This window comes from Mandrillus leucophaeus, unplaced genomic scaffold, assembly GCF_000951045.1.
Source record: "Mandrillus leucophaeus isolate KB7577 unplaced genomic scaffold, Mleu.le_1.0 Scaffold842, whole genome shotgun sequence".
Classification (NCBI taxonomy): domain Eukaryota; kingdom Metazoa; phylum Chordata; class Mammalia; order Primates; family Cercopithecidae; genus Mandrillus; species Mandrillus leucophaeus.
Window position 1 is genome coordinate 622,144 of NW_012109164.1, and position 8,975 is coordinate 631,118.

Genomic DNA, 8,975 nt, shown 5'->3' on the forward strand with positions numbered 1-8,975 from the left:
ACTACAGCCAAGGCTACTGTTTCTGTACCTCACTTTCATTTTCTCTAAGCTGCTTTTCTTTCTCTGTCCATAAATTATCTTCAACTAAATGGCAGTGTTGGAGTGTCTCCGAATCTATTCTAGTTCTGGGGAGCTGACTGATTCTAGAATTGTTCTTTGCTCTGTAAAATTCTGTTAAATTAAATTTGTCTAAAGTTTGTCTTTTAATACTTTGTTTCATTTTGGGAAGGATGGTATCAGAATAATACTAGCTTCATAAAAATGAATTGGGAAGTTTTCTACCCTCTTCTATTCTCTGAAACAGACTGTATAGAATTGGTGTTAATTCTTCTTTAAGAGTTTGATAGAACTGTCCAGTAAAAGCATCTGGCCCTGGAGATTTCTTTTTCAGAAGATTTTAAATTACAAATTCAATTTCCTTAATAGAGCGCTATTCAAATTATCTATTTCATATCGGATGAGTTGTGGTCATTTGTATTTTTTAAGGAATTGGTCCATTTTATACAAGTTGTCAAATTTATGTGTGGAGTTGTTCATAATATGCGCTTATTATACTTTTGATATCTTCAAGGGCTGTTGTGATAACACGGCTTCATTCTTGATGTTATTGTCAAGTTGATTTTCTCCCCGCACCTCTCCCTTTCTCCTTCCCTCCTTCCCTGCCAGTCTTGCTAAGCATTATGTCAATTATATATATATTTTTTTTTTCAAAAGAACCAACTCAGTGTTTATTTTGGCTCTTATCTTTATTATTGTCTTCATTTGGCTACCTATTTTGCTCTATTTTTAGATTATTATAGTAAAAGCTGATATTATTGGTTTGAGACTTTTCCTCTTTCGTAACATAAGCATTTAGTGCTATTGATTTTCCTCTCAGCATGGCTTTGGCTGTGTTCCACAAATTTTGAGATGCTTCATTTTCACTTTTATTCGGTTCAATGTCTTTTAAAATTTCCCTTGAGACTTCTTCTTTAACCTATGCACTATCTGAGGCGGGCGGATCACGAGGTCAGGAGATCGAGACCATCCCGGCTAACAAGGTGAAACCCCGTCTCTACTAAAAATACAAAAAACAAAAAACAAACAACCAAAAAAACCCGGGTGTGGTGGCGGGAGCCTGTAGTCCCAGCTACTTGGGAGGCTGAGGCAGGAGAATGGCTTGAACCTGGGAGGCAGAGCTTGCAGTGAGCTGATATCACGCCACTGCACTCCAGCCTGGGCAACACAGTGAGACTCCATCTCAAAAAAAAAAAAAAAAGAGAGAGAAGAAGAAGTGAGAAGTGTGCTGTTTGGCTTCCAAATGTTTGGAGGTTTTTCTGTTATTGTTAGGTTATTGATTTCTAGTTTTGATTCCATTGTAGCCCAGAGGACACATTCAATATGATTTCAACTCTTTCAACTTTGTTGAGTTTTCTGTCATGGCCTAGGATATGATCTATCTTTGTATTCATTCTGTGGGTACTTGAAAAGAATGTGTACTCTAGGATGGAGTGTTCTATAAATGACCAGTAGACCCTGTTGATTTATTGTGTTGTTCAGTTCTTCCATATCCAGGCTGATTTTTTGTATAGTTATTCCATAAGTTGTTGAGAGAGAAGGGTGTTGAGTTCTCCAACTATAATTGTGGATTTGCCTATTTCTCCTTTTAATTATATCAGGATTTGCTTCACATATTGTGTCACTTCGTTGTTTTGTGCTTGCATATCTGTAATTACTATGTCTTTTTGGTGATCGATCCTTGTATTATTATATAATAGCACTCTCTGTCTCTGGTAATTTTCTCTGATCTGAAGTCTATTTTATTTAATATTGATAGTGGTGGCCTTGGGCCACACATTATCAGCACCACTTCTGGAGGATCTGGAGACTAAGGTCAGCCATATCTACATCACTAGCCCCCAGTAAAAACCCTGACACTGAAGCTCAGATGAGCTTCCCTGGTTGACGATACTTCATGTGTATTGTCACACATTGTGGCTGGGAGAAATAGCACTATCTATACAACTTCACTGGGAAGGGACAGCTGGGGCATAAATCTAAAAAGACAAAACAAGCTCTTTATGAAGAAAACTACAAAATTCTGATGAATGAAATCAAAGAATGACTAAATAAATGGAGAGATAGTCAATGTACCTTTATAGAAAGACTCAATATTGTCACATTTTCAGTTCTTCCCAACTTGTTCTATAGATTCATTGCAACTGCAATCAAAATCTCAGCAAGTTAGTTTGGATGGGAAGGAGGGGAATTGCTCAAACAAATGGTATTGTTTTTGGTTTCAAATTCTAGTTGGTACAATGCACAGCTGGAATTTGAGAGAGAATTCTCTCAAATAAAATAATAAATAAAAGGGAGAATTTATTTTATTTGGAATTTCAGAGAGAATTCTCCTTTTTCTCACAGCAATTGATTTAGGGGATGTGACTGATTTTTACTGTCTCCCTTTTCTGGTGTCCATTCTAAATTACCCTCAGTCTCCTGTAATGCTTCTTCTAGTATTGGTGTCTTACCTGGTGACATGACCCAAATCTTCATTTCTGAGGGGTCTGAGACCCTGGCTCCCATGCTATTTTCAAGCTAGGGTGGTGCAATTGTCTGTTTACTATCAAATTTGGTCAAGTAGGGTCCAAATGGATCACGTGAGTGGCAAACATATTTCTTCCTGCCCTTACTGGGTCACATAAGCACTTCCTCCTCCTGAAGAACTGGGTTAATTGCCTGAGCCCAGACAGTGACTCTTCTTGCATAATGGTCTCTGGATACAAAGTCTTTGCAGTGACAGGCAGAAGCTATGGCTTAGAGTTCAGCGGGACTCTTTCCATGTCCCCTGGCAGAAGTGTGCCCCCATAGGGAATCAGGACCTTTCATCCTACAGAGTCCTGACTTGGGGGCTGGCAGGGCCATGAATGGCAGACGGAGAGACAGGAAGCACAAATTCCCTAAGTGTATTATTAGGAATACAGATAAAGGTAAGCAGGGCCCTTCCTGCCTCTACCCTTTGTTTCCCAGGCCCAAGTATATGCCTGTATAGGTCAGACATCTGACGTGTCTTGCTGGACTAAAATGAAGTTCTCTTTGGAGGATTTAGAAGAGAATCTATTTCCTTGCCTCTTCTTTCTCCTAGAGCTCACTCACATTTCTTGGTTCACGGCCCCTTCCTCCATCTTCAAAGCCAGCAGTGTTGCATCTCTCTATGCCTCTTTCATGGTCACATTTCCTTCTGAATCTCTGATTCTCCCTTTTCTCATTTTTAAGAATCATTGTGGTTACATCAGGCCATCCAGATATCCAAGATAACCTTGCTATCTTAAACTTAGATGATCAGCAGTCTTAATTCCCTCTGCAACGTTAATTCCCTTTTCCCATATAACCTACATAGTCATATTCCAGGGATTAGGCTGTGAACATCTTTGGGAGCCTGCTCCTCACATTTCTCATACAACTCACTTGTGGTCTCCTTTCTTGCTCATGCTGCTCAATGCTAGGTATTCCAACTCCATTATATGAGAGACTGGTTTTTTGGCCACACTTGACATTATGACTTGATAAATCTGATAGAACTCATTACAAAATGGGGAGATTTGGATGCAGAGTCACTTAATGTCTCATGGTTAGGTGCTCCCTACCAGGGCCCAAAAGGTATATTCAAACAGTATATAATTCAAAAGGAGTTGTTATTGAAAAGATATGTAATTATCTACTGCAAAAACATGGCCTTTCTCCAGAACCCCAAAACTTTGCCTTGTACTTTTCCCACTTGGGCTTGCTTTCAACTCCATATGGTATCTCTTCCCACATCTGATACTTCTGATACCAGAGGGTCAGCCAGGGCACACAGTCCAAGTAGCCGTACTGTTTTCACTATAGCTTGGATCTTCTGGGACCCTTCCCTAATCCAGACCCCACTCAAGGCTGGCAGGCTATAGTGTCCCTTGTAAATTGACTGAAACAGTATACCCATGTGTAGAATATGCTACCTTTAAAACCCAAAGAGGTTTATCAGGCAGTGTACTTTCTTTTTCTCCATGGGGTATGCAAGATTCAATAATTCATCCTTTTCTTTGGATGGGTTGTCTTAGCATGCCCCTGATTTAGGGGGCCTCTGATTCCTCATAGGATTTACTTCCTGTCACCTGAAATGCACATGTACTGGCACCTCCAAGGTGTTGATTACTTCTTGCCATCTGGTCTAATTAGCATGTTAACATCGATATAGTAGACAGGTGTGATGGTCTGAAGGATGTACAAGTAGTCCACACCTTTTCTATCTATATTATAACAAAAGGAACACTATATTTAATATAGTCCTAGGGCAAAAATACACATGTATACTGTTGTCTATTCCATATGAGTGGAACTATTTATGATCCCTTTTTCTGATAGAGATAGAAGAGAATGGATTAATTCAATTGATGGCCACATACCATGTACCTGAGTCAATGTGCATTTGCTCTAGCAAAGATTCCACATCTGGCGCAGTGGCTGCAATTGGGCCCACCAATTGGTTGTGGTAGTGAACGGTCATTCTCCACAACTGATGAACTAAATGCATACATGACAGGGAGCATCATTTCTGTACCTTTTACATCCTTAAAGATGGCACTAAGTTTCATGCCTTGTGCCCATTGGAGTAATCCAATGAAAAGTGGAGCAGAGTGCCCTAAAGACTTACAGTGCTGAGGAGATAAAAATTGGAGTTCTGAATTTGATAAGGCAGGAAGTGGGAGGACACTAGTAAACATCCCAAGGCCTCGACTGGGGCCCTTCCAGGCTACAGTCTAGAAGCGAAGCCAAACAGAGGTAGACAGAGCCTTGACGTTCTGCAACTGAGTCTCAAGTTGATTTTATCCATGACTGAAATCTGATCATTAAGAGGTCTGATTATCAATTAGATAATCAGGAGGATACAGTAAACCCTCATCGGAGGAAAATAACACAATTCAGGTGACAAAGTAGGAGATAACACTTCACCCAGAAAGGCATCTGACATTTTCTTTTCTTGAAAAACCAATATGATGCCAAGACCACCCCAGCTGAGCTCTTGAATATATCATTTTCATTTAACTGCTTTTTTTGACTTTTGGATTCTCCCTTTGTTAGTCAATGAGTCTTAGTTGACCCATCTCCAAAAAGGGACGCCAGATGGAAGAGGCCTCCTTGAATCAGGCAGTGGATCTCAAGGGTTTGGCAGCCGGTTAAGTGGTGGCTGCCTTTATTGGTGTGCATTTGTGGCTGCCTCCAGTAGGTGGCAATATTGTCCTAGAAAATGGCCTGTGAGCGCTTCTGTATTTAAGCAAAGCTGGGATTTCCCATTCTTTTGAAGAGTCTATATTGTTGCTAGACTACTGAGAGGCGACAGGGAAACAAACCGAGAGGATGATCTACATGTCCCACAGAAAGCAGTTGCTGAACAGGGTGATTCTCTCTGACACGAGATGAGGAAGTGAAGGCACGCAACATCATTCCACAACAACGGTATCTTAAATCCGCCCAAGGAGCTCCATCCATAACGTTACTTTAGCTTTCTTTCTCCCACAGCAAATCATACCTAAACTCCATCAGTTGAATTCATTTGCTTTTCCTCCTATAGGAGCATAATGAAAATCAGGATCCAACAATTGTGCCTGTCTAGGAGCCCAGGGAAGTTCAGGATGACAGGGAAAGGACAGCTAGGATGGCAAATGGAAGACAGTAGAGAGAGAGGGAAGAAAACTTGGTTGCTAGCCTTTTCCCTCCTTTAGCTCCTTGCTCTAGGGTCAGAATCTAAGCACAAGTGTCAGTTCTTTTCCATGCATCTCTCAGTATTTGGTGAACACCCAGGCCCAGAGATCCCTTTCTACCCCTATGTACACTGCCTCAGCTCCATCCTTTAGTCCTTGGTGCCTTTGTCCATTCCTGTGCCCAACATCTTGTTCTCTTACAGGACAGGATAGGATGGTGACTTGGGCACCTGAATCCAACAGAGCCATAAGCTTGAGCCTTTCCCTCCCTGAAGTTCCCCAGTATATGCACACAGGTGTGCGTGGCCTCCATCCCATTTAGGGACAGAGATCTCAGTTGCATTCTAATTATCTGTCTCTAAAAGCAGCTGAGGTTGAGGGGGAAGGGAAGGGATGGGTTAAAGGGGGGCAAAGGGAAAGGAAATCAGCTACATCCATTTTTAGTTTTGAACGACTAGTTTGGATTCAGTCAAATACATTTCAAACGTTTTTGTTCACCTGAAGCTATATACCAAATAGCAAGGTCCTTATTGCTGACACCATGTATTTCAACTTCAGGGATTCTTCACTCAGTAGTCACAACCACATTGATTTTCTGCTGGGCTATGGGGCTTGCTGCTCCATTGTCATGAGAGCATCTCTTCCTGTTCCTGCCCAGAGGAGACTAAGTCACATGAGTAACAACCAAAGAATCATTTGGGTGGCTTATTTCAATTCTACCTCTGGCCACACAGACTCATTAACAGGTAGGTCAATGGGAGACCCTTAATTCCCTCACCCTTACCCCCACTGCACCTTCTGGAGAAAGAACAGCCCTGCCAGCACCTTGACTTCAGGTTATACATTTTTGTCCTCTCATGACTGTGAGAGAATAAATTGTTTTAAGCCACCAAGTTCATAACAAATTACCTCAAACTTGGTGGCTTACAACTATGGAAATCTACTCTCTTACAGCACAGTTCTGGAGACCAGAAGTCTGAAATCAAGATGTTATCAGGGTTGGTTCCTTCTGGAGGTTTTGAGGAGAACCTGTCCCATGCCTCTCTCCTAGCATTTGGTGGCCTCTGGCAATCCCTGGCAACCCCTGGCTTGTAGACGTATCTCTCCAATCTCTGTCTCCATCTTCATGTGGTCTTTCTTTCTGGGTCTCTCCTCTGTGTTTCTTCTTTACTTATCAGGATGCTCGTTGCTGGATTTAGGGCTCACCCAGTAAGTGTAGGATGATCTCATCTCTTGAATCTTGATTTAATTACATCTGCAAAGCATTTTTGTCTAAATAAGGTCACATTTACAGGTATATAGGGTGAGGATAGTGCCTGCCCTTAGGGGCAGGCACAGTTAAACTCACAACAACCTTGTTCAGTCCACTATACCATTTCAAAGAGAGATCTGGAGTAGAATGTGATAGTGGGTTAGCTCTGTAACCGGGAATTGGATGAGTGAGTGGTGATAAATCCAGGCCTAAGCTGCATTTTCTAGCTACCTGGTCTGTAGAACTAGGACAAGAGAAAATCAGAAAAAGGTATTTGCTACATTCTGAAATGCTTATAATATTTCTTAAGTGATCCAAGGTAGGTGTACTTCAGATGCAAGAATGGCCATAGTAGTGTCTGGATCGGATGAACCAGCTGTTAGGAGAAAGAACAATAAGCTACATTTCAAGATTAAGTCCCAGTCTTTTCCAAGGTACCACCAATTTGGGCAAAAATTTAGTTATACTTCCTTCTCACACAGGAAACAGGTATAATAATATCTGCTCTAATGGATATTGAGAAAATGTCAGAAATTGTTTAATAAACAGTAAAGTCACATAAGTTTAAGTCTCTGTGATGATTAGAGAGGCACTAGGCTTGAAACCATATTTGAAATGATAAAGTCAATTCTCATTATTGTGGTAGTTATAAAGATGCCGCAAATACTGAATTAGCAAATACTGAAGCATTGCCTTTAGGAGGACACAGTGTTAAATTCCTATTATCTTCATTTTCATCAAAGTCAGTACATAAACTTGCTTTATGTGTGTTTCTGTTAAAAAGACATCTTATTTAATATATATTGTTGATTTCTTAACATTGAACTCACAGCCAAAAATGCTGTAACTCATGTCTGAAAAGCTTATCTAATACATACATTTTCTTTATAAGGCATATCGGAGCCATCTGTTGCTAGGGAGCACTCGACAGAACCTCAGTTTTATGAATGGGGCCCATTTAAGCAGAAAAGTCACCACCAACAACAAAAAAGAAAAATGTGGAAAATGTACTAAATATATAAACAGAATCTGATTATATAGCATTCTAGAAGATGTAAAACCATACAGTAAAAAGATCAGTTTTTTTTTTGGCTGGGGTTCAGGGGAGAGGGGAGGGATATGAGGGATACATAGGTGAAGCACAGATTTCTAGGGTAATGTAACTATTCTGTATGATAAAACCCATAGAACTTTACAGCACAGAGTGAATCAATGGATACACATTAAAATATCATTTAGGAGGTCAAGGGGTCAAAGAAAAGAATTCAAACTATGACAAGAAAATCTAACTATTATATGTATGTATGACTGTATTATAAGCATATAAAACGTCACTGAAGGAGGTGAGAAACAAGAGGATGACTGAAATAACTTTGGGAATGAATGGAATATGTAAGACTAAAAGCAAGGAAATTGCATGTTGGCACTGTATTCTAGTTGATAAAATTATTTCCCATTGAGGTAGAGGTTAACAATTCTGACACTGCTATATATGTATACTTGGATTAAGCAATTAAGTGAATGTGTGAGGGATGGCAGGCATCTCATGCTTCTCACTGTTTGGAGTTGGAATTTACAGATAAGGAAGGCATATATACATATGTATACATATACATATATGGGTAAATATACACACAAATATTTCTTTGCCCTGTCAGCTAAGGGGGCCTAAAAGAAACAACACCGCACCAGTGATGAGCATATCTAGTGCCTAGATCTTGGTTTCTAATACCATTCTTCATTAAAAGTCACCAGGTGTTTCACGGTGAGCAGGTCTGTGCAAACCTATCCCAAAAGACCAAAGAAGCTGAGAGGCCAAACAAAGAGGCTGACAAATATGGTTTCTCAGAAAGAAACATTTAATAGGAACTTACAAACAGAAGCAATGTTTCTAGCAGCCACTAAATGGTGGCACTCACCCTCCCAAAAGTACCCTTTATATAGCAAGCATTTTTGGCAAAACATGTGTAGCTGGTCATAGCTCAGACTTTCTTGTGAAACAC